At 40.8% G+C, this 26,926-nt stretch overlaps 1 long non-coding RNA gene across 1 annotated transcript in view; it reads right to left on the bottom strand.

The window, feature by feature from the left end:
- Positions 1-9,467: 9,467 nt before the first annotated feature.
- The window catches only part of LOC138072420 (uncharacterized), a 37,331-nt gene continuing 19,872 nt past the window's right edge, over positions 9,468-26,926 (bottom strand). The window contains exon 3 of the long non-coding RNA XR_011144315.1: positions 9,468-9,550. This is a non-coding gene — a long non-coding RNA (uncharacterized lncRNA). The remainder of the gene's footprint in view (positions 9,551-26,926) is intronic.

Raw genomic sequence — 26,926 nt, 5'->3', positions numbered from 1 at the left:
ACTCTGTGAATGAGAATAAAGGGATTAAATTAACTCATTTTGTAGAATTGTTTTTGGAGCCAGAAGTTTATTTAATCTAACCCCTGCATTTTTTAGAGCCCACATGAAAACTGAGTCATGTCAATATACTAAAATAAAGTAAAAATTCTTGATTAATTTTACTTATTTTCTCCAGTGATGTTTTTTCCCCAGCACAAGAAATGCCAATTCAGCCTGTAATTCATAGTTCTTCCAACAGAAGCTGAGGGTTGTCTAACAGCAGAGCATGGGGGCTTGAGTTCCACCTCACACCCATGCTCTGCTCTCACTGAGATATAGATAAGCTTCAGCAGTGGCTTCAGAGAAAGACCTGAGATGCTGGAGGGGGTTGTCTAAGAGCTTGGGGCATCGAAGGACATCACCACCAGCATCAAGAAATTGTAAGTATTACCAGAAGCCTGATCACAGAAAGCTAGAAGTCTTAACCTGCTTTCCTCCTTTCTTCTATGGTACCATTCCAAATCCAACCTCCTTCGAGGCCCCAGCCAAATGTCTCTTCTCAGCTCTTTGGCTTCATAGTTCAGTTCAGTTCAGTTCAGTCGCTCAGTCATGTCTGACTCTTTGCGACCCCATGAATCACAGCACGCCAGGCCTCCCTGTCCATCACCATCTCCCAGAGTTCACTCAGACTCACGTCCATCGAGTCCGTGATGCCATCCAGCCATCTCATCCTCTGTCATCCCCTTCTCCTCCTGACCCCAATCCCTCCAAGCATCAGAGTCTTTTCCAGTGAGTCAACTCTTCGCATGAGGTGGCCAAAGTACTGGAGTTTCACCTTTAGCATCATTCCTTCTAAAGAGCGCCCAGGGCTGATCTCCTTCAGAATGGACTGGTTGGATCTCCTTGCAGTCCAAGGGACTCTCAAGAGTCTTCTCCAACACCACAGTTCAAAAGCATCAATTCTTCGGCACTCAGCCTTCTTCACAGTCCAACTCTCACATCCATACATGACCACAGGAAAAACCATAGCCTTGACTAGACGGACCTTAGTCGGCAAAGTAATGTCTCTGCTTTTGAATATACTGTCTAGGTTGGTCATAACTCTTCTTCCAAGGAGTAAGCGTCTTTTAATTTCATGGCTGCAGTCACCATCTGCAGTGATTTTGGAGCCCCAAAAATAAAGTCTGACACTGTTTCCACTGTTTCTCCATCTATTTCCCATGAAGTGATGGGACTGGATGCCATGATCTTTGTTTTCTGAATGTTGAGCTTTAAGCCAACTTTTTCACTCTCTTTCACTTTCATCAAGAGGCTTTTTAGATCCTCTTCACTTTCTGCCAAAAGGGTGGTGTCATCTGCATATATGAGGTTACTGATATTTCTCCCAGTAATCTTGATTCCAGCTTGTGTTTCTTCCAGTCCAGCATTTCTCATGATGTACTCTGCATAGAAGTGAAATAAGCAGGGTGATAATATACAGCCTTGACGTACTCCTTTTCCTATTTGGAACCAGTCTGTTGTTCCATGTCCGGTTCTAACTGTTGCTTCCTGACCTGTATACAGATTTCTCAGGAGGCAGGTTAGGTGGTCTGGTATTCCCATCTCTTTCAGAATTGTCCACAGTTGATTGTGATCCACACAGTCAAAGGCTTTGGCATAGTCAATAAAGCAGAAATCGATGTTTTTCTGGAACTCTCTTGCTTTTTCCATGATCCAGCGGATGTTGGCAATTTGATCCATAAGACTCTGAGTAACTTGAGGACAAGGACCTACTTTATTCATCTCCAGATCCTAGCCCTAAGCCAAAGGCCTTGGGTAACATAGGAGTTCAAAAAATGTGAGAATGAATAAATGAATTTAGTGCCTAAAAGTTCCAGAAGTATATCCGAATTACAACATCTGTGCCTAGTTTGAAGTGTGGTTTCAACAGATATTGAATAAATGTGTGAAATAATGAATAAATGATTGATATGAATGACTACTATTAATGGACAATTGATTATGCACCAGACACTGGACAGGAACATTTTACATGTCATCTTATTTAATCTTTTCAACAACCCTGCTTCATCTTTTTCTCTGCAGTGCTTAGCACTATCTAACATCCCATGCATTTTATTTATCCACCTTGTCCATATTGGTCTCCTCCACTAGAATTTAGCCTCCACGAGGTCTGAATCTTTGACTGCTTTGTTCACTGTTGTTTCCCCTGTCTGGAAGAGTGTTGGTACCAAGTTTATATTCAGTAAATATCCATGGCATGAATATTGAATAAATATTATCCTTACCTGCATAGAAAAAGCTAAATTTAGTGATGCTAAGAAAAAAATTCCCGATCTTGTGTCAGATACTCCAAGTCTTCCACAATTTCACTGAAAACTGGTGACACATTGTGATGTAGGTAATATCATTATTCTAGTCGGATGGACACTGAGACTCAGAAAGATAGGGTCACCAGTTCGAATCACAGAGCAGTTCACTTAATAAAGTGGGTCATAATTCAAACCCTAGTGTGTGTGGCCTCAAAACTCTTGCTCTTGTCATGACCTCAATCTACCTTGCAATGAGAAATTGACCCATCCCTCAATTAAAATATTCACAGAAAGGTGTTGTTGCACACCTAGAAAAAATCGAGAGACTCCCATTACAATCCAAATCTATTTAGAAAACTCCCCATCAAACAAAGTGCATCCTTTTAACATTAACAATGCAATACTTGCTGAATACAGGAGATTAGAAAAACGTTATTAGGATGAGAAAGACATGCCAATGACTCAAAATGCCAATGACTTGAGCTTTTAATGAGATGCCCACTGTATCTAGGAGTAAGCAATTTCCCAAAGGATTATCTGATGTGAAAGGAATAGTAAGGAGCTCTTTAGTGGCACCCAGACACATCCTCTCATATACACACCTGCTCAGGGCTCAGTGAAGACAGTGCGTAAATGTCTGGAATATTACATAAAAGCTGTCTGCCCAACCAGTCAAAGCTATTAAAATCCATCTTGCTGAAACAAACCCTGAGAGCAGGTCAAACAAATCTAATTTTTATTGTTCCTTAAGGAGATGACTATGTCGGAGACAAAGGAGAGAGGCAGAAGGCCAGTTAGAAAGAAAAAAAAAAACCCTAAGAGGCCTTAAGAAATTAAATGTTCAGAAGAACCGTGGCAGGCAAGATAAATGATATATTACAGTGCCGGTTTAAACCTAATTGATGACTAATGTCGCAATGCATCTGAACCTACACTGATCTATTATCCGTCTGGTCCAGGATGAAGGGACACTGCAAGGAGAAAAATTGCTAACTGTTTTAACCTGATGGAACTTTTAAAAAAATAACCAGCCCAGTTACTTTAAAAGATAAATGGCTGGGTGGTGACCTCCTAATGTATATCAGGGTCTTGCAAGGCAAAATCAAATGTTAATTAAATAGAATCCAGTGCAAGAACGATGCAGAAAGAGCGTGGTTTAGAGTCCAAGAGGCCACAGGGAACTGTGTTGTCAGATTTCAAAGAAACTACCAATGGAGAGGCAGTAATGGCAGACCACATAGAAGTAACTGAAAAAACCAGATGTACACACAAACACCATCTAAATAATACTTACATACAAGGTATATGGAACAGCCTTTGGGCACAGCTAAATCACAATCCTTGGAAGGGCAGCGTTATCAACAGAGCCACTTAAATTCACGGGGGTGGATCAGAGACGTTTTATTTTTCTGATCTATATCAATATATTCTCAACACAACTCTCAGAAGGCAAAACAATGTAAGATGTAAGAATTTGTCAAAGGGATTCAAGAGCCAACTTGAAATGGCTCTAGATGGCCAAGTCTGGGATAATGTTAGCCACAAAATAGTGAATGTAATAGATGATAATCAAAGACTACAGTAAGAGTCAATGAGCTCATATTGATAATAATAATTGAATATATAAATGGAAAAAGGAATGAATGATGAGAGGGAAATTTCCTTGTTAGTGTGCATGCCTGTGTGTGTGCATGTTAAGTTGCTTCAGTCTTGTCCAACTTGTTATGATCTTATAGACTCTATCCTGCCAGGTTCTTCTGTCCATGGGATTCTCCAGGCAAGAATACTAGAGTGGGTTGCCATGCCTCGCTCCAGGGGATCTTCCCTACCCAAGGACTGAAGTCTGTCTCTTGGGGCTCCTGCATTCCAGGTGGATTCTTTACTGCTGAGCCACACACCAAGTATCAAGTCAAAGAATGACTCAGGAAGTATTTTATATTAAAGGAGATCATGTAGATATGGCAATAAAATTCAACCTGTTTGGACACTAGGCCAGAAAAACAGACATCTGTGGAACAACGGGAAACTTTTGCATTAAGTCCCTGAATTAGATACTAAACATTGATTAACGTTCCTCTCATAAATTTGACAGTTATAAAATGGCTATTTGGAAGATAGTTAACATTTGGGGAATTAGAGTAAAATTTAGATATTCTTTGTTCTAATTTTGAAACTTTTTTTATAAGTCTGAAATTATTTCAAAATGCAAAGTTAAAAGATTATACCCAGAATGCCATCATTGTACTTTCTCTGAAGGACTATATCGAGAATAAGCTGGTTTCCTCAGAGGTGGGAAGAGCTACCACCAAAGCCTACACGTCCTTGCTCAATTGGGAAAGGAAAGAACCAAAGGCAGAAAGAGGTGATCACTTTGATCAAGTTCAGAAATAGTCAGATACCTTCAAGACATGGGCAACCACAGAACAGCTTTGCCTGGCTTGCTCATGCCCAGGATGGCATCTGACCTTTTGGGTACAGGGGCAACAAATGAGTCCACTGAGAACAGCTCTGTACTGACAGTGACTTAGGAGAGGGAATCATTGTTAACAACTCTAATAATAATTACACCATTTATTCTGTACTTATTGAGTTAGTCTTTGTGTTACTGTCCTTAATATATTTATCTAATCTAAGAGGCAATACCTGAGGGAGGTATTGCCCACATTTTAGGAAATGGGAGGAGACATATTTGTTTTTGAAAACAGAACTGTTCCAATAAAAGGAAGATTTAGTAATACTGTTAAAATGACCATACTACCCAAGGCAATCTATTGATTTAATGCAATCCCTATGAAATTATTAATGGCATTTTCCACAGAACTAGAACAAATAATTTTTAAATTTGTATGGAACCACAAAAGACCCCGAATAGCTAAAGCAATTCTGAGAAAAGAAGAATTTCAGGCTATGCTACGAAGCTACAATCAACAAAATAGTACTGGCACAAAAATATATAGATAGAACAGCCCTCGAGAATACTGGAGTGGGTAACCATTCCCTTCTCCAGAGGATCTTCCTGACACAGCGATCAAACTCAAGTCTCCCGCATTGCAGGCAGATTCTTTACCATCTGAGCCACCAGGGAAGTCCTAAAAAATCAACTATACATCAATAAAAATTAAAAAAGTAAAAGAAAGATTTATCAATTTGGCCATGGATGGAAGTGATAACGTAGTGATAATCTATGCTTATTATTCTAAATCCTGGTGTGTTCTACAACCTCAGCAAGAGTGTAGAGCCCACCTACCAATGACTTTTAAAAAATTTAACTAGATTTGATCCATAGTTTGTGTAAAAATTTAAATGTGAAAAGGAAAATAAAAAAAAAACAAGGAATTTCTAGCCAAGTATACAAATATATAGGCAAGATTGTTGCAACATCATTTAATCTGCTTAGGAAACCTATGATTTCCAGCACTTGAGTAGAACTTCACTTATTTCACAGTAATCATCCATGTGCTAATTGCTAATGATCCTCATCTATTGAGTCAATAAGAATTTAGTGAATATCTTCTAGTGCAAAATACAGTGCTAGGCCTCAAAGGGACGGAAAGAAAAATTATCCACTTGAACCTACTGAGGGCAAGACCCATCATAGTGATATTCCTTCCTCTCCCCCCTCTCCCCATCCTTCCTCTTCTTCTCCATTTTCCCTCCCCCTCCCTGACCTTCTGCATCTTCTCTCCTCCTCTTCTCTTTCCTCTTCTCCTCCCCAATTCCCGTCTTTCTTATCCGCTCCCTCTCCTTTTCCTTTCAAACTATGGAAGCATAGAAAAGGGGGAATTCATTCTAACTGGAGGATTTAGGAAGACTTACGGAATATAAGCCCTGACTGAATAGGGTCATGAACAAGAGGCAAGACTTTAATACGCAGGGTGAGAGAAAAAACTTTCCAAGGGACTCATTGGATCAAAACTATCTTGGTGGGGAAATTCAAGGAAATAAGAAGTAGTGTGCGTGGTCAGAGCATATGTACATGAGATGATAAGGGTAAGGAGGAAAGAGCAAGGCGTAGGGAGTGGCAGAACTCCTGACGGAGGCTGGGGCTGACCCTGGAGAAGCCACTAGTTCCCTCAGGAGGGATCTGCATTTGACCTTCTGGACCAAAGAATGGTTACTTGTAGGAGGGGTAAGTGATGAACAAGCACATTCGTTGTCATCTGAAAGACCTGAATCCAATTCATCAAAGTTAGGCTCAGGTATCATCTGCATTTAAACAGTCCAGGATAGTCTCACAAACAACAAAATGACTCCACGAGACCTCCACCTGGGAACAGGTTGTTATTATTACATCCTTCCTAAAGAACAAATTATAGGTGCTCTTGTCCTTCAAGATTCTCTGTAATCCAAACTTTCTTGTAATATAAACTGTCTATTTCTCTGCTTCATAAGAGCTAGTAGAGTTTGCTCATAAGGGCTCATTTTTCCCAATATATTTTGATAGAAGTGGATGATATGAGTACCCAAAGTTAGGAAAATAAGAACAAACATTTTGGGAAGAGTTATTAGCTTTCCTATTAGTGCAGGAGCTAACAAACGAGCTTCCCTAAACAGAGGCACTGGCTACCTTCCAGGCTGGCCATGACCACTCAAGCTCCAGACCAATGGCTAGAAAAGTCAAAGTCATATTTTATGAAGCTCAGCTAGTTCAATGAAAACACTGTGTTGAAAAACCTCAAGCAGTCTGTAAATAGATTTCTAGGGTTTTCTTGAAAGGTTTATGAGAACACCATGGCTTAGCACTAAGTTATGTGAGTGAAAGGACCAGAATGCACCTTTGAAGGGATGTGTGTCTCTTTGTAAATCTGTGCTTAGTCAACCAGAGAAGAACACAAGTTCTGGGGTCAGGAAGACCTGGGTCCAAATCACAGTTCTCTCACTTACTACTTCTGTACAGGGGCAAGTTACTTAATTCCTCTGAACTTCAGTTTTCTTGGGGCTCTAGTGCCTAGTTCTTCAGGTTATTTTGAGGGCTGATCTCTTCCCCCAGATATCTATATGCCTCATGACAGCACCTCTTTGGGTCTTCACTCAATTGTCCTTCCCAGTGGAGACTTCCCCAAGCTTTATATTTAATGCTGAAGCCTCTTGATGAAAGTGAAAGAGGAGAGTGAAAAAGTTGGCTTAAAGCTCAACATTTAGAAAACGAAGATCATGGCATCTGGTCTAATCACTTCATGGCAAATAGATGGTGAAACAGTGGAAACAGTGTCAGATTTTAGTTTTGGGGGGCTCCAAAATCACTGCAGATGGTGACTGCAGCCATGAAGTTAAAAGGCACTCCTTGGAAGGAAAGTTATGATCAACCTAGATAGCATATTCAAAAGCAGAGACATTACTTTACCAACAAAGGTCTGTCTAGTCAAGGCTATGGTTTTTCCAGTAGTCATGTATGGATGTGAGAGTTGGATTGTGAAGAAAGTTGAGCGCCGAAGAATTGATACTTATGAACTGTGTGTTGGAGAAGACTCTTGAGAGTCCCTTGGACTGCAAGGAGATCCAACCAGTCCATTCTAAAGGAAATCAGCCCTGGGTGTTCTTTGGAAGGAATGATGCTAAAGGTGAAACTCCAATACTTTGGCCACCTCATGAGAAGAGTTGACTCATTGGAAAAGACTCTGATGCTGGGAGGGATTGGAGGCAGGAGGAGAAGGGGACGACAGAGGATGAGATGGCTGGATGGCATCACCAACTCGATGGATGTGAGTTTGAGTGAACTCTGGAGTTGGTGATGGACAGGGAGGCCTGGCGTGCTGCAATTCATGGGGTCGCGAAGAGTCAGACACGACTGAGCGACTGAACTGAACTGAACACCCCTACCTGCCCCCAGTACTTCTTATCCTCTTTCCATGCTTTTTCACTTTAGTACTTACTCACCACAATATATTACACTTCATATTTTACCATTTTTATCTTTAGTTTCTGTCTCCAATACTAACATTTTAACAACACAGAGCAGGAATTTTTGCTCATTTTCATCACTGCTATAACTTCTGTGCCTAGAATAGTATTTGAAACAAAATAAGTGCTTAATAAATACTTATTGAATGAATGGGTGGATGGTTAAATGGTTAGTCAATGGGAAGATTCCTGGGCCAGATTCCTGGTCAATATGGTTTGATGAGTTCATGCTTCCAGTGTCCTTGAGTGCCAAATACCCAAAAATGAGAGATCAACTACAAAAAGGAAAACAACATTAAAAACCTGTGTTATATGAGAGTTTAACATTAGGAGAAGCTGGTGGAAGTTATTCAGTTACTTTTTGTACTATTGCTGAAATTCTTCTGAGAGTCCAAAAGTATTTCAAAAGAAAAATTAGAAAAAAAAATAACTGTGGTTGAGAAAAAAAGATAATCATCTCTGTGGTCCAGAAATAGAACCAAAATACAGCAATAATCAGGGGCTAAAGGTGTGGCCTACTAGGCTCTTCACTGAGCCAGCCAACACTGAGTAGTTGAGCTTCTGAGGCAAGGAGAACCACATGTGGCAGGGAACCGAGTGAATCTCACAAGCTAAAATTTAGAGTCTCAGGCAGGACTGTCCAATCCATGAAGAAAGGCTTAAAGTCATACCATCCATTGTCCAGGGCTATAATTTGTATAATGCTCTATGAAAGAAACAGACAAATGTGCAACTAGGATTTGGGTCAAGTGATTTGTTACTGACTCTCTTCTAGACAAGGGTGGAGAAGCAGTATATGAAAAGATAATGGATGAGAATTTTTACAGCATGAATGATAGACCACTGGACTTTGAAACACAAGGAAGGCTAAAGATAAATAAAAATTGAACTGTATTTACACACAAAGGGCAGAACATTATGGATACGAAGAGAATATCCAAAATTACTAGAAAAAATGGACAGATTGTCTAACACAGAATGATAGAGAGGCAGATGGCAGGTTACTCAGCAGCAGCAATCTCTGCCAGAACTCAACAGATACCTACAAAGTGCTGATGGGGGAAAGATCTGACCTAGACTTCTATACCCTGTGTGACAATCAGCAAAGGTATATTAGTATATTGCTAGGGTTGCCACAATAAAATACCACACATTGACTTAAACAGTCAAAATTTATTTTCTCACAGTTTTGAAGGTTGGAGGTCCAAGATCTGGGTATCAGCAGATTTGATTTCTTCCGAGGCCTCTCTCCTTTGCTTGCAGATGGCTGTCTTCATGCTATGTCCTCACATGTCCTCACATGTCCTCCAGGCACATAAACTCCTGGTATCTCTTTTGCATGTCTACATTTTCTCTTCCTAGAGGGAAATCAGATTGCATAAGAGCTCAAGCTAATAGCCTCATTTTAACTTAACCATTTAAAGGTCCTATTGCCAAATATAGTCACATTCTGATGTAGTGGAGTTTAGGGCTTTATCATATGAATTGGGGGAGAGGATGCAATTCAATCTAACAAAGATTAAGAAAAAGACATATGCTGCTGCTGCTGCCAAGTCGCTTCAGTCGTGTCTGACTCTGTGTGACCCCATAGATGACAGCCCATGAGGCTCCCCCATCCCTGGGATTCTCCAGGCAAGAACATTGGAGTGGGTTGCCATTTCCGTCTCCAAGGCATGAAAGTGAAAAGTGAAAGTGAAGTCGCTCAGTTGTGTCTGACTCTTAGCGACCCCATGGACTGCCACCCACTAGGCTCTTCTGTCCATAGGATTTTCCAGGCAAGAGTGCTGGAGAGGGGTGCCATTGCCTTCTCCACCCACAAAAAACTAGACCATTTATTACCTATAGATACTTGCTTCAAGAATCACTAAAAGCTATTTATCACTAATGAGAAACGAAAATTACAAAAAAATGGTAGAAATATATACAAAAAGTAATAATAAAGTTGATTATAAGTGAATTAAATTCCTCTGCCGAAAGCTAGAGATTATCACATTGGATTTTTAAGACATCCTGTTAAATGCCTCATCAAAGAGACATAGCCAAAACACAATGGCCCTAATATCAAAACTAAGTGTATGAAACAAGAGTTAACAGTCACATATGAGTCAAATAAAGTGGGTACAATAATATTAGAATTACACCAAAAACAATTTAAGGAAAAAGGGATTAGTGAAGTAAAGAATACTAAATAATAATTAAAAGGAATACTGCCAAGAAGATGGAAAAATCATAAACCTGTATTTACCTAAAACCTAATGAAATATCTAAGACTTTATTTTTTTGGGCTCCAAAATCACTGCAGATGGTGACTGCAGCCATGAAATTAAAAGACGCTTACTTCTTGGAAGGAAAGTTATGACCAACCTAGACAGCGTATTCAAAAGCAGAATTACTTTGCCAACAAAGGTTTGACTTAGTCAAGGCTATGGTTTTTCCAGTGGTCATGTATGGATGTGAGAGTTGGACTATATAAAAGCTGAGCACAGAAGAATTGATGCTTTTGAACTGTGGTGTTGGAGAAGACTCTTGAGAGTCCCTTGAACTGCAAGGAGATCCAACCAGTCCATTCTAAAGGAGATCAGCCCTGGGTGTTCTTCGGAAGGACTGGATGCTAAAGCTGAAACTCCAATACTTTGGCCACCTCATGCGAAGAGTTGACTCATTGGAAAAGACTCTGATGCTGGAAGGGATTGGGGGCAGGAGGAGAAGGGGACGACAGAGGACGAGATGGCTGGATGGCATCACGGACTCGATGGACGTGAGTTTGAGTGAATTCTGGGAGTTGGTGATGGACAGGGAGGCCTGGCGTGCTGCAATTCATGGGGTCACAAAGAGTCGGACACGACTGAGTGAATGAACTGAACTGAACTGAATAAAATACATAGAATAAAAAGTGACACATCAGCAAATATATAATCATGATTGAAATATATTCAATCTTGAATATATATGCATTTGCACCCAGACAGACAGACAGACAGACACACACACAGATACATTTAAGCTTCTAACACAGAGAAAATATACATTCCCCTAGAATGTTCTGCCTTGTTAATCTGGCATATGGTTTTCAAACTTGAAGACTCAGTCTTACTTAGGTCTCTTAAGCAGAATTATTCATTACAACACTGGGGTCCCTTAAAATCACCCACATACATGGTATATAGTATTTGTAGAATGGTACCTATTTGTTTTCACTAGATGCTGAGTCCCTTGTTGGCACTGATGTGTTACCCATCTTTGTCATTCCTGGCACATAGTACATGGTTGAAAACTGCTTATTGGATGAATGAATCCATAGTCTCTGCCCCTGAGAAGCTCACAAAGCAGAGAAATAAGCAGCTAACATGCACTGAGAAAGTCTAAGTGCTGAACATGCTTGTAAGTGCCTTACAGGTGGTATTCCATTAGGCATCACAACATCCCTATAGGGTAAGTATTCAGATTATCTCCCATTAGAGATGAGAAAATTGAGATTACTGAGTTATTGTAACCTGTTCAAAGTCACAGAATTAATAAATAGCAGAATCAGGATTTGGCTCCAAATTCTCTGATCTCAGGGTCTGAGCCCTTCACCATCATATAATATTACTTATTTTGTATATGAAAACAGAATCACTAATAGAAAGCAGTTCTGGCCAAGCAATACATTCAGTGCTATTTTGCTAAAAAGACTAGTTGCACAAATTATATCTTAAAAAATCAATCTTTATTTTTTTGGCCATGCTATGCAGCATGTGGCATCTTAGTTCCCCAACCAGGGATCAAATTTGAGCCTTTTGCATTGGAAGCACAGAGTGTTTACCACTGGACTGCTAAGGAGGTCCCGCCTGAATTTGTATCTTGACAAACTGTAAAATGATTCCCACATCTTTCCCTTTCCCTCTTCCCTGGATAGCATTTCTCTCTCCCACTCCTCTGGAAGGTTGTGTTGGGTGGGAGATAAGGGAAGAAGTCATCTAGTCTCTTTCCTTGGAGTCCAGGTCCTCTCTGAGGTCATTCCAGAACCCTGTTGCCGCTGCTGCTGCTAAGTTGCTTCAGTCATGTCTGACTCTGCAACTCCACAGACAGTAGCCCATCAGGCTCCCCCGTCCCTGAGATTCTCCAGGCAAGAACACTGGAGTGGGTTGCCATTTCCTTCTCCCCACCCTACAACTCTATGGTCTTGGCAGGAATTGCAGAGTGGTGCTCTGTGACTCCAAATCCATCTGGCTCGGTGCTTCTCAGTACCCTTAATAGGGACAAGGAGTGATGAGTGGTCCAGCCCATGCAGACAACTGAGCATCTGCTTTGAATCGTCTATATTATCCAGAAAGTTTAGCTATAGGTCAATTGTTGGATTCTGAGAAAAACCTGGGGTGAAAAGGTGCAAGAAAACTATTTGCTTCTTAATCCTCATTATCATGAAAACATTATGAACTGTTTTATATTTTTGGTGCCTGAATCATATGGGTCATGAACTAACATATACACAAATCCAAGTATACTGACATATGCCATTGATAGCTTATTCTCAGTGAAGTAACAGTTAAGAAGAAAAACTGCTTTATTTGAGGAATATGTATCAACTTCTCTTGAGTTCTGGAAGCCCTCATGCTCCATCCAGTGTCACTGAGAAATTATTATACAGCTTACATTGTCTACTGTGTTGGTTTTATGGTACATTTGATCAGGGTTTATGAGACAATTTACCACTGGATAATTTCCCTCCAAATGTTGAAGCTGGAGACAGTTTAATTCATGTCTAACTTCAAAGCTGAAGCAATTGAGGGCTGCAGCTGAGCAGTGAACAGTTGGCAGGGTGAACACTGTAAAAAAGGCTTTGACTACAAAATTTAGAGTGAAAATTTCTGGCCAGTAATTTAACATCAATGGTCCATATTAAGAAATCATCTAAAAAAGCTCCTCTGGTTTTCAAGGTAGATCTTTTAAGGCTCCAAATTGGTGAGAGAGGTAATAATGAAAATAATAATACTCTGTTGTTTGGTTGAGAGTTTTAAAATATATTAATTTAATTTTAACATGGATTTTGTGGAGCCTTAATTCTACCCCACATGACAAACAAGAAAGATAAAGCTCCCAGGAAAGAAATGACTTATCTAAGCAAAATCGTATTGTTCTTGGAAGTAGCAGAGATAAGACTTAAAACTAGATTTTCTTGTCTAATACAACATCTTTCCCCCAAATCAAAGTTTGTTGTACTTTAATTTTTCATTATTTTTAACTGCCATCAGATGTGATCCTTTAGCTAAAGAGCTAGAATCTCTGCTGTGTTACACAAGGGAAGGACAGGCAGAAGATACTTGAGCTGAGAGGGACCTTAAAGAAAGTCATCTGGTTCCATATTTTTGCTTTAAGATGAGAAAATCAAGACCCAGAGAGACGGGGTTGTTGGATGATTTGAAACCAGAGTCAGAATCCATCTCGCCTCTTCATCAGCCTTTCTGCTACTTCCTGACACCTCACCAGAAATATTTCACCTCTCAACTCTTGAAATTGTGTTTATTTATTCAGTCTATATTTACTCATCTCTTTCTATGGGACAACTAATGGTTTAGTCCCAGAGAATACAAAAATTTACACTATGGGTCCTTTAGGGAAGACAGATACACTATGGGCACTCCTAGTCCTTTAGGGAAGACAGATACATAAACAGTTACAGTTACTATTGGAGGTTTGCAGAGATGAAGTGGATTAGCCAAAAGAAGTAATTAATTAGGCACACAAAACAAAGGGAAGACAACCAAGAAGTAAGAGGTGAGTTTTCAAGTAAGAGGAGAAGTTTGCTACCCAGACCATAGAGAAAGGGGTTTTGCATGAGAGAAAATGATTTGTGTAGTAAAGGATTTAGGGCTGTGAGAAATCACTGAGAGAAACATGCCAGTCTTTAGGTATGGGGAAGTCACCAAGACTCAGAGGACAGTGATAAGAAAAGAGAGCAGCAAGTACAGGGTGAGATGAAGGCTTCATATGTCATAGTAAGGAATATGGACTGCCTCCACAAGGAGATAGAAAGGGAAAGTGAAAATGAAAGTCGCTCAATCGTGTCCAACTCTTTGCAACTCCATGGATTATGTAGTCCATGGAATTCTCCAGGCCAGAATACTGGAGAGGGTAGCCAGTTCCCTTCTTCAGGGGATCTTCCTAACCCAGGGATCAAACCCAGGTCTCCTGCATTGCAGGCAGATTCTTTACCACCTGAGCCACCAGGGAAGCCACCACCACCACAGGGACATAAGGAGCTATTAAATCATGGAAAGCAGCAGATTTGATTTACAAATTGCCTTGTTAGGTGAGTGTTATTATCCCCGACTGTAGTGATGGAGGAACTATGGTTCACAGAATAAGTAACATACTCGTGTTTGTATGAGAGAGAGAGAGAGAGAATTAAAGAGCCTCAACCAAGACTCAGGTATTCTGAGTCCAATCCCAGGTTCTTTAGACATCACCCTGTGGCTCAGGCAGTAGAGAATCTGCCTGCAGTGCAGAGACCCAGGTTTGATCCCTGGGTCGTGAAGATTCCCTGGAGGAGATGGAAGCCCACTCCAGTATCCTTGCCTGGGAAATCCCATGGACAGAGGAGCCTGATGGGCTACAGTCCATGGAGCTGCAAAGAGTTGGACACGACTGAAGCTACTAACACACACACATAGTCACTCTGAGTGTAGGTGCTTTTGAAAGGGAGAGACTGAGTCCTAAGGTCCTGCCAGAGATGTACAGCATGGAGAGTGGAGAGACACCATATGACTCTATCCCTGATGGAACACCCACCTGGCCACTGCTTGCCTCCAGAGCCTGCTTTTCTGATGGTCTGTAGAGTTCAGTTTATCTTTCCCCAGCTTCTGAGAAACAAATAAACAAAACAACGACACTATGGGGTTTATGTTGACAGGATAGTTAAGATATAAGCAGAAAGACATAATGGGAAGAAGGCACTGCCCGTCTCTAGCTCAACACTCAGGAGAACTCAGCTGATGCAGAAAAAACACTCCAGACTCACATTCTCCCTCACAATCCCTTTTTCTGTAGTCCAGATTATTCTGTCTCTAGACTCCTTCCCAAGAATTAACACATCAAGCTTGCCCTTTCTACATGATTCCAAGATCCAAACAAATCAGGTTTATCCTTTCTGTTCAAAAAAATGCGTTTATTCTGTTTCATTTCCTATGTGATGCACTTTCTACTTATTGTGATTATAGACGTGAGAAACAAAGAAAATTATATCAGAAGAGTTTTAGCAGCAAGTCAGTCCAAGTGTAGCATCTTTTGTAGCTTTTGTATCCATAGCACCTAGCACAATCATTTGTGGCCAATTCATTGATAGCTTTGTACCTGGCCCACAGTAGACCCTCAATAATTTTTAAATTGCCCAAAGGTTTGATTCCCTCTCTAGCATCTTGGGTAAAAACTGGAAGAAAAAAATTATGATAGCCATCTATGCACAGCTGAGCAAATTTCTAAAAATGTAAAAGAATACCATTAAGAAAATAATAATTACCAGGTCAGTCATGGTCCAGTTAGAAAAACAGAAGCTAGGCCAAGTAATTCAATAGAGGAAATTTAATAGGAGAAACTCATTTTATGTGTCTTGGGAGAACTAAAGGTACAAACAGTGGATAGAGGAGTAACCCAGAAATTAGCAGAAACCCACTGTCACCCTTAAGGATAGCAGGACAAAGGAAAAAAATGGGATCAGACTGAGAAGCAGGGCCGCAGAGAGGGAGAGGTTGCCAGGGGGAGATGAAACAATCATGGAATCATTGCCACCTGGAAATTCTGCCTGAGACGGAGGAGGAGCAGAGAAATGCCCTGTCTTCTCTCTCCCTCCCACCCCCACCTCTGTCTGCTGCTAAGTCACTTCAGTCGTGTCTGACTCTGTGCGACCCCATTTACGGCAGCCCACCAGGCTCCCCCGTCCCTGGGATTCTCCAGGCAAGAACACTGGAGTGGGTTGCCATTTCCTTCTCCAATGCATGAAAGTGAAAAGTGAAAGTGAAGTCTCTCAGTCGTGTCCGACCCTCAGCGACCCCATGGACTGCAGCCTACCAGGCTTCTCCATCCATGGGATTTTCCAGGCAAGAGTACTGGAGTGGGGTGCCATTGCCTTCTCCACCACCTCTGTCTAGTGCCTTCCATTGGCCAATCCTAACAGAGTGACAGAAAGCAAGAATGTGTGATTATGAGAAATGTAGTCTGCAAGGCTTGGCTCTTTATACTACGATCAAGATTACAAAAGTGGTGAATGGTCTGAGATCAAACAAGAAAACAGAAACAGATATCTAAAACTTCACTTTGAAGAGACAGCCATGGTTTCCATGCTGGCCTATTTACTTTTCATCCTCTTTTAATGTATTTTCCATTTACATAATTGAGATCATATAGGTTTTCCAAGTTTATGTCCTTCTCTGTTGACTCAGTATTATTTCCTATGTGTTTTCCTACATCATTTAAAATTTTATAAACTTGACTTTTATGGATGCATACTACTGCATTTTTATAGGAGTGCTATAACTTATTTCTTTATTATTGGACATCAAAAAAATATATCAAAGTAATCTTTTTTAAAAAAGAACAAAGCTGAAGGATCTCAACATACTTCATGACTTATTATAAAACTACAGTAATTAAGCCAGCATAGCACTGGTGCTAAGTTAGAAAAGTAGATCAATGTAACAGAATATAGAATCTAGAAATAGATCCCCACATATAGGGGCACTTGATTTACAACCCTGAAGTTCAGTAGGAAAAAGGCAAGTTTTCCACAAGTGGTACAAGGCAAATTGAGTATCCTTACGGTTCATTTTTTGAACTTTGATCCTTGATTTCAACCTCAAAGGATGCACAGAAACTAATTCAAAGTGGATTAAAAATCTCAATGTAAAGGCTGAAAAAATCAGGCTTCTAGCATAAAATATAGAAGAATAATATCCTGACTTTAATACATATTAAAGGACACAAAATAAATAGGATGCAAAAGAACTTACTATAAAAATGATTAAATGGATTATACTAATGTTAAGAATTTCTGTTTATCAAAAAGTGAATAAGTAAGCCATAGTTTGACTGGAAGCTATCATTTATAACACAAACCCAACAAATAGAACACATTCTCACAATATATAAAGAACTTTCAAAAATGAATTAAAAAAACACAGACAACCTGATTTTTTGAAGGCAAAAATACTTGGAATACTGCACCAAAAATCCTATTCAAATAGCAAGAACATTAAGAAGTATTTGATTTCGTTAGTCATAAGGGAAGATAAAACCACAATGAGATGCCACCATAAAACCACCAAAATGGCTAAAGTTAATGACTAGCTATATCAAGGGTAATCAAGAATATGGAACAACTGGAACTCTCATACATTAATGGTATCATTGTAAACTAGTTTAGGCACTTGGAAAACTGGTTTTCAGTATCAATGAAAACCAAGATGCAGGATATGGATGAAAATACATATACACTAAGTGAAATGAAAGTCGCTCATTTGTGTTCGACTCTTTGCGACCCCATGAACTATACAGTCCATGGAATTCTCCAGGCCAGAATACTAAAGTGGGTAGCCTTTCCCTTCTCCAGGGGATCTTCCCAACCCAGGGATCAAAAGCAGGTCGCCCACATTGCAGGCAGATTCTTTCCCAGCTGAGCCACAAGGGAAGCCCAAGAATACTGGAGTGGGTAGCCTATCCCTTCTCCAGGGGATCTTCCGAACCCAGGAGTCGAACCGGGGTCTCCTGCATTACAGGCAGATTCTTTACCAACTGAGCTATGAGGGAAGCCCATGTATACACTAAAGACACGTACAAAAATATATAAAGAAACTTCATTCATAATGGACCCAAACTGGAAAAACAACATGACTGTCCATCAACAGGAGGATGGATGTGAAATATTGTGAAAAATGTGTACAATGTAATTGGAAACAGTAACAGGAAAAAAAGAAAGAAAGCGAAGTCACTCAGTCCTGTCCAACTCTTTGTGACCCCATAGACTGTAGCCTACCAGGCTCCTCCGTCTATGGAATTTTCCAGGCAAGAGTACTGGAGTGGGTTGCCATTTCCCATTTATATTCACAAAACTGGATGAACTTTACAAACATAAAGCATAATGAAAGAATCACAGAAGGCACTTACTATATGGTTCTATCTATATGAAGTTGTTGAATAGGCAAAATCAGTCTATGTACATGGAAGCTGGGTAGTGATTACCTCTGGTGATGGGTTATTAAAGAGGAAGAGGGAAGCAGGAGACCACTGGAATAGAGGAATGTTCTATAGCTTGATGTGAGTGGCAGACACACCATCTATGTTTGTATGAAAAAATGGACTGAACTAAACACTTAAGATTTTGCAATACTGTAAGTCAATTATATATTTAAAAAGTACCAAAATATTCCCTAGGATAAATAATATGCTACTGCATATTTCTGCATGTACATCTTAACCCATACACCTATCTACATAAATTGGAAAGGCCATGAAGCATGGTGCTAAGCATGCCCGCTCTGAAGTCAGACTGCCTCAGGTTAAACTGTTGCTCTGTAAATTACCAGATGTGCAAGGGCATGGTATATCTGCTCAATTTCCTTACCTTTTTCCTCACCAATAAGATAGCAATAATAATAGTATCTATCGCATACGGTTTAATGAGATGTAACTGTTCTACTATGTAATTCACTTAAAACATTGCCTGTACATACTAAGTATTTGATAATTGCATCTGAATTCTTCAGAGAAGCAGAACCAATAGAACACTGATTGACTTTTTTTTTTCATTTTCCTTTTTATTTTTTTTAAAGGAATTGGCTCATGCAATTATGGTAGCTGCCAACTCCAAGATCTGCAGTCAGCAAGCTGGAGCCCCAGGAGAGCCAATGGTGCCGTTCCAGCCTGAACACCAACAGGTCTGAGACCCAGTAAGAGCAGATGCTTCTTTAGTTTGAGTCCAAAGGCAGGAAAAATGCAAAGCCCCTGCTAACAGCAGTCAGGCAGGAAGTCCTCAGCCTTTTGTCCCATGCAGGCCTTCAACTGATTGAATGAGGCTCACTGCATTAGCAAGGAAAACCTACTTTACTTAATCTGTCAAGTTAAACATGAGCCTTATCCAAAAACATACTCACAGAAATACCCAGAATGCTTGTCCAAATATCTGGGCACCCTCTGGCCCAGTCAAACTGACACATAATATTAATGATTAATAATTACCTATTTGAGCTTCCCTGGTGGATCAGATGGTAAAGAATCTGTTTGTAATGTGGGAGACCTGGGTTCAACCCTTGGGTAGGGAAGAGCCCCTGGAGGAGGACATGGCAACCCACTTCAGCACTCTTGCCTGGAGAATTGCCATGGACAGAGGAGCCAGGGGGCACATAGAGTCAGACGTGACTGAGCAACAAAGCAAGTCACAATTACCTATTATCATTAGGGAAATCCCTGGATTAAAGAATATCGACATATGAAAGGTCTGCCATACACGTCACACAATTTCTTTGAAATGGTTGTACCAGTTTACATTCCATTCACCAGACTACAACAGGGCCTGTCACACCATTTAATGAAGAAAACTATGTTCAGGTGTCACAGCTGATTCAAAGGAAAGGACACAGCAGGGTGGTTAGGCAACAAGTACTGAGACTTGCAGCTATGAGTGAGTGAGTGGTTGAGTGAGTGAGTGAGTGAAGTTGCTTAGTTGTGTCCTACTCTTTGCAACCCCATGGACTTTAACCTATCAGGCTCCTCTGACCATGGGATTTTCCAGGCAAGGATACTGGAGTGGGTTGCCATTTCCTTCTCCAGGGGATCTTCCCAACCCAGGGATCCAACCCAGGACTCCTGCGTTGCAGGCAGACGCTTTATCGTCTGAGCCACCAGGGAAGCTAAGTGAGTACAAAACAACGCTGAAGAAGCTGACTGGATGTGGTGATCCGAAACTAACTTGCTCTCAGAAGCTCCATGTTTCCAAGATTCCATCTTGAAATTACCATCAACACTTTTGGTACTTGTTCTGCATTGCAAGTCCTCTTCCTGTTGAATTGCCTCCCCAGTCCTGCTCCAAATTGGCTACTGCCTGCTGGCCATCCTCTTGTCTTGCCCTGGCACTCTTGATATTCAGTTTCTGCAGCTGCTATCAAGCAGCTTTCTTCAAAAGATGGTGGAAAGAGGATTCTAGACACAGGAATTAGCACGAGAGAGAGAGAACTTGAGAACTTTTATTAAAAATGAAACATGTCTACTCCTGGGCTCAGCAATTCCAGTACCAGGTATTGACCATGTAAGAGATGAAAGCATAAGCACTAGTGGCAGTAAAAGGGCTGAAGGCCTTGAAATTCAGGGCGCATGGGACGAAAGGTATAACTCAGTCATCTCTAACCTGTCCCACCACTTCACCAACTTCCTCACTCATTGTCAATATTCCATCAGTAGAAATGACTTATTGTTCCTGGATTCTGCTCTGCTCTGTCTCTGAGCCTTTGGATATACTCTTCCCTCCACTTGAAACAACATTCTTAATTGTTATCAGTGAGTGGCTCCTACTGTCCTTAGGATTCATCTCTTGAGCATATCCGTGCCCATGTCCCCATAAGTTGGGATGGCCAACAGAAACATACATCCTGAGCGACCCTTCGAACGTGGAGAAAACCTAATTAAAGCTTTCAGATAATTCCTCATTGCCTTTAGGATCAAAATCTGGAAACATGTAGCCTCAAACAATCTGGTTGTGATCGTCACTTCAGTCTCATCTTTCAATACCTCATGCTCCAAGGTCCAAGAATGTCGAACGTCTTTCAGACCCTTGAACTTGATGCCCACTATTGCCTCTGGGCCTTTGCACTCTTTCCACAAGGAACACTCCTCTCTCTGGAACTCACTCCTCTAGGTGGCTGACTTCTATTCATCTCCAGATCTCAATCTAAAGGTCACTTTCTCAGGGGAATATTCTATGGGCCCAGATTTGATTAGCTACTTTCCCACTCATTATACTCCCAAAGCCCCCTGACCTCTCTTTAACATAATAGTCATTAAGCTTTATGAATTATTTATTTTGTCTTTTTTTTCACTAGATAGAAAGCCCGTAGGGTAAAATGGTATTTATTTAGTTTACCTTTTCATCTCCATAGTTAAGTAAACTGTCTTCAGCAGATTTTATCTCTATTATTTCATAGTAGGTACTTCAAATTATTTGCTAAATGAATGAATAATGCGTGTGTATGCACATGTGCAGATACATGGAAGAAACCTTGAATGCCAGATGTGCTGGTTAGTCTCAATTTACCCTCTCCCAGGACCTATTTTCTGCTCTACTTTGCCCTCCTCTATGCTTCAGGAGGCTGACTCTGTCAGGTTACATCACATTTGTGATCTGGCTTCCACTGGATTCAGACAATAGGAATCACCAATGGAAAATTAGGAAACTGAGCAGAGAGAGGCCGGGGCATTTTTTCCTGGCTTTGGTGCCTTTTCTCTGGCAGCTGTTGTGACTCTGTGGCTGAAGCCCCTGCTGAAAGGCTGCTCTCCAAGGGTCCAGTTCTTACCAGACTGTAATACACTATCTCTACCTCCTGTCCTCTGGCCCTGGAAGAGATGCTAGCTTCTCATTGAGTCTATTCTCCAGGTGCCCCCAAGTCCTTTGTTTGTTCTTGTCACTCTCTAAGACTATTCATTACAGTCTCCACATTTAAACTCTCTGAATGAATCCTGGCTCCTTATTTTCCTCTCCTCTCCCAACTGCCAGCCTCATTTGGGGGGCTCACTCGGTTGCCTGGCACTTACCTTGCTCTATTTACTGATCTCTTATCCCCACTGGATGCCGAGTGCCTTGAGGACAGAGAAAATATCTTATTTATCCTCCAACCTCAGGGTCTAAGATAGCACCTAGCCTATAATGAATAATTAATTGTTGGTCTCCATCTCATCTGTAAAATTGGGCTGAATGATCTCTAAAACCATTTTTAACTCTTCCTAAGCAAAAGGGACAAAGAAAACGTTCTTTTTAGATCTCCCCTATTGGAAGAGTTCTCCAGGAAGATGCAAATACATCTGTCTTTTCTGGGATGATGCTAAAGCCATCTCTAGTGGGGTAGATGCCTAAAGAAGCCCATCTTAAGCAATTTATGTTGAAGAGATTTACCACAAAATATCACAGTTCAGATCAGATTTAATAGACCAATAAATGGCTGCTTAACAAGGACATTTGGTTACTGTTACATTAAGTTTCCTAAGGGACTATGTTCTGTTCTACTAAAAGGCTGCAAAGGGCTATAAAAGTACAAGCCTTCCAAATTTAATTTTTTTTTAATCCAGTCCTTTTTGGAAATTGTTTTTCTTAAATGACAGTATGAAAACAAGCCTCAAACATTTTCTTTTCTAGGCACTTCCTTCATGTATTTTGGGGAAAGTCTGGCCTGACTTACAAGGAAACCCCTTAATTGTCCCTTAAAAGTAGAATTGCGTCATTGTGGATAAGACATGGTGTTCAAATAGCTCCCTGGGGGCCGGGCTCTTGGAAACTCAGCAGGATTTTAATTGTAAGCAGACAATTTGTTTTGGATTGTATGCAGAGCATGAAAATATAACTGCTATAGGATCTAACAACATATAAGAGGATTAAAGTCTAGTATTTCTCTCCTGCTTTACTTCTTGGTCCTAGGCAGCTTTGAAAGCCAGGAATTTACCATGTAAGGTTATTGTGAGTCCTTTTGAAAATCTGAATTGTATTAATTATTAGACCCCAGCATCCTGAGGGGCTATATCAGTCTTGTTCACTCATATCACCAGTGCCTAACATTATTGCTCATATCATCTGTGCACAATAAATATACTGCATTTCATCAATTCTAAGATGGATTTATTTTTATAATTTCAAAGTTTTAAAATCAGAATGCCTTATATCATCAATAGTATGTCACAGATTAACTGGGTTTTCCTTTTTCAGTGATACCCCAAATCATGATACCTACTACATCTGATACCATCTTTGACTCAGTGAAATGTGGAATGCCAAGTACCTACGCTGAACCAGATTCTATGTCAAGTCCTTTAATGCATTATTCATTACACCATGTGATAATAACTCTTTAATGTGGGTACTATTATCTTCATTTGACGAGGCTCAGAGTAGTGCAGTCAACTGTCTAGAGTAACAATTTCTACTAGTAAATATAGAGTTGGCCTCAAATCCAAGTCTGACTCCAAAGCACATAATCTTCCCATTATATCGTGCTCTCTCCCAGTGGAGACTTCAGATAAACATATTTTAGAAACTATATGTTAAAATATGAGACGCTTCATTGCAGTTTAACATTCTCTATCCTGGTTGTCCTGAATTCAAGCGATAAATCCCATCTCAGGGAGCTCTCAAAAGAGATCACGATGTATTAATTAGTTTATATTCTGGGTGACAAAATGAGAGAATTATTGGAAGTATCTTCCCAAGTGGTGCTAGTGTAAAGAACCCTTCTGTCCATGCAGGAGGCACAAGAGACATGTGTTAGATTCCCAGGTCAGGAAGATCTCCTGGAGGACGGCATGGCAACCCACTCCAGTATTCTTGCCTGGTGAATCTCATGGACAGAGAAGCCTGGTGGGCTATAGTCCATAGGTTCTCTAAGAGTCGGACATGACTGAAGCCATTTAACACGCAGCCATAGGTATCTCACAGCTCCAAGGCTAGGCAAATGTTGGATATAGTTGGAGCCCAGGAACTATTGGAACCAGAGACTCCAATACTGATGGGATATTATCTTGTCACTGTTTCTCTCTGTGTACACCTTCATTCTTCTTTTTTACTGGAAGCCTGTGATTTACACAAAGCAAAACCATAGCCCTTAAGAGCTCCAGAGTCATACATCTTGGCACTTCAGATAATGAGACAGGTTGAAAGAACTCTTTCTAAAAATCCCAAAGTAAGGTCCCATTGGCCCAGAGTTCAAGCATATGCCTTGCTCACCCCTAGAGCTAGAGTCTTGGGTAGATTTACACTCATGCCACATGGCAGGTCCCACAGTAACTATGTGACTGGAGCTAGAAGACAAGCAGAGCAAGTTCCAGAAAACAACTAGGAGTAGGCAAGAATTTCTCTGATGTCTGTTCTACAAAGCAATCAGAGATGTCCAGAAACCATATTTAGAGGTGATTAGAGAAGAAGCATCACTAAAAGCAAAGCTAGTGGAGGTGATGGAATTCCAGTTGAGCTGTTTCAAATCCTAAAAGATGATGCTGTGAAAGTACTGCATTCAATATGAAAATAAATTTGGAAAACTTGGCAGTGACCACAGGACTGGAAAAGGTCAGTTTTCATTCCAGTCCCAAAGAAAGCCAATGCCAAAGAAAGCTCAAACTACCGTACAATTGCACTCATCTCACACACTAGCAAAGTAATGCTCGAAATTCTTGAAGCCAGGCTTCAACAGTATGTGAACCGTGAACTTCCAGATGTTCAAGCTGTATTTAGAAAAGGCAGAGGAACTAGAGATCAAATTGCCAACATCCACTGGATCATCGAAAAAGCGAGAGTTCCAGAAAAACATCTATTTCTGCTTTATTGACTATGCCAAAGCCTTTGACTGTGTGGATCACAACAAACTATGAAAAATTCTGAAAGAGATGGGAATACCAGACCACCTGACCTGCCTCCTGAGAAATCTGTATGCAGGTCAAGAAGCAACAGTTAGAACTGGACATGGAACAATAGACTAATTCCAAATCAGGAAAGGAGTACATCAAGGCTGTATATTGCCACCCTCCTTATTCAACTTATATGCAGAGTACATCATGTGAAATGCCAGGCTGGATGAAGCACAAGCTGGAATCAAGATTGCTGGAAGAAATATCAATAACCTCAGATACGCAGATGATACCACCCTTATGGCAGAAAGTGAAGAAGAACTAAAGAGCCTCTTGATGAAAGTGAAAGAGGATAGTTGGCTTAAAGAAAGAAAAAGTTGGCTTAAAACTCAACATTCAGAAAACTAAGATCATGGCATTGAGTCCCATCACTTCACAGCAAATAGATGGGGAAACAATGGAAACAGTGACAGACTTTATTTTGGGCGGCTCCAAAACCACTGCAGATGGTGACTGTAGCCATGAAATTAAAAGACGCTTGCTCCTTGGAAGAAAAGCTATGACCAACCTAGGCAGAATATTAAAAAAGCAGAGACATTACTTTGTCAAAAAAACGCTGTCTAGTCAAAGCTATGATTTTTCCAGTAGTCATGTATGGATGTGAGTGTTGGACTATAAAGAAAGCTGAGTGCTAAAGAATGGATGCTTTTGAACTGTGGTGTTGGAGAAGACTTCTGAGAGTCCCTTGGACTGCAAGGAGATTCAACCAGTCCATCCTAAAGGAAATCAGTTCTGAATATTCACTGGAAGGACTGATGCTGAAGCTGAAACTCCAATCCTTTGGCCACCTGATGCGAAGAACTGACTCATTGGAAAAGACCCTGATGCTAGAAAAGATTGAAGGCAGGAGGAGTAGGGAACAACAGAGGATGAGATGGTTGCATGGCATCACCAGCTTGATGGACATGAGCTTGAGTAAGCTCTGGGAGTTGGTGATGGACAGGGAAGCTTGGCATGCTCCAGTTCATGGCGTTGCAAAGAGTTGGACACGACTCAGCAACTGAACTGAACTGAACTGAGAGAAGAAGGGTAGCAATATTTCCAGGTCGGGAGACTGGTGGGAAAGAGAATTCCAAATAGACCTGGAAGGATGGCTATGATTTGAGCATATGGAGATGGGAGGCCTTACCAGGTGGGGAAGCAATGTTCCAAATACATAGTCTAGTTAGGAGTTGGCTGTGTAATAACACAAAGACACAGCTGTAAATTAAATTTAGTGGCATGGAGGAAAATATATATGAAGATGTGATAAAGAAGACCTGACTTTGAGGAAGGAGGGACAGCTTCCTTTGAAAAGTGATGTTTCAGTTGTGCTCAGAAGGATGAGTAGACAAAAACAAGTGAAGACCTGGGATGATAGAGGGAACATTTCTAGATGGAAGGAAATGTATGCGAAGATCCTGTCATGGGGGAAGCAAGTCAGATTTGTGCAACTAGAACGACAGCTGCTTCTGATCTCTTTCTGGATCTTGGTTAAAGCCCACTGAGGTTATCTCTTTATGCAAACCTAACCAGGTCATTTACCTACCTAAAACTCTTATATTACTTCCCATTACCTAGAACAGAACTTTCCAACAGCATCAGGGCACATTGCTGTGTCACAAATGACTTACAGAGTCCCTCCATCCCAGGAGTAGGCATCCTCTTCCATTTACTCCATTGTGCCATAGGAAATCCCACTCCAGTACTCTTGCCTGGAAAATCCCACTGATGGAGGAACCTGGTAGGCTGCGGTCCATGGGGTCATGAAGAGTCGGACACGACGGAGTGACTTCACTTTCATACACTGGAGAAGGAAATGGCCACCCACTCCTGTGTTCTTGCCTGGAGAATCCCAGGGGCCGGGGAGCCTGGTGGGCTGACATCTATGGGGTTGCACAGAGTCAGACATGACTGGAGTGACTTAGCAGCAGCAGCAGCCATAGTAAATAAAATATACTCTAATTTTCTATGTGCACCATGATGAAACAAAAGCTGAAAAGCACCAATGAGAATAAAATTCCAATATCTAGCTTACAACTTAGTTCTCCTCTCTAATTTCACTGCCACGTACATCAGTCACAGTCTTTCAATTCACCTTCATGATAAAGACACAGATGAAACAGTAG

Source organism: Capricornis sumatraensis, chromosome 2, assembly GCF_032405125.1.
Source record: "Capricornis sumatraensis isolate serow.1 chromosome 2, serow.2, whole genome shotgun sequence".
NCBI classification, from domain to species: domain Eukaryota; kingdom Metazoa; phylum Chordata; class Mammalia; order Artiodactyla; family Bovidae; genus Capricornis; species Capricornis sumatraensis.
The sequence above is the reverse complement of the archived record's forward strand: the minus strand, read 5'-3'. Positions and strand labels throughout refer to the sequence as shown.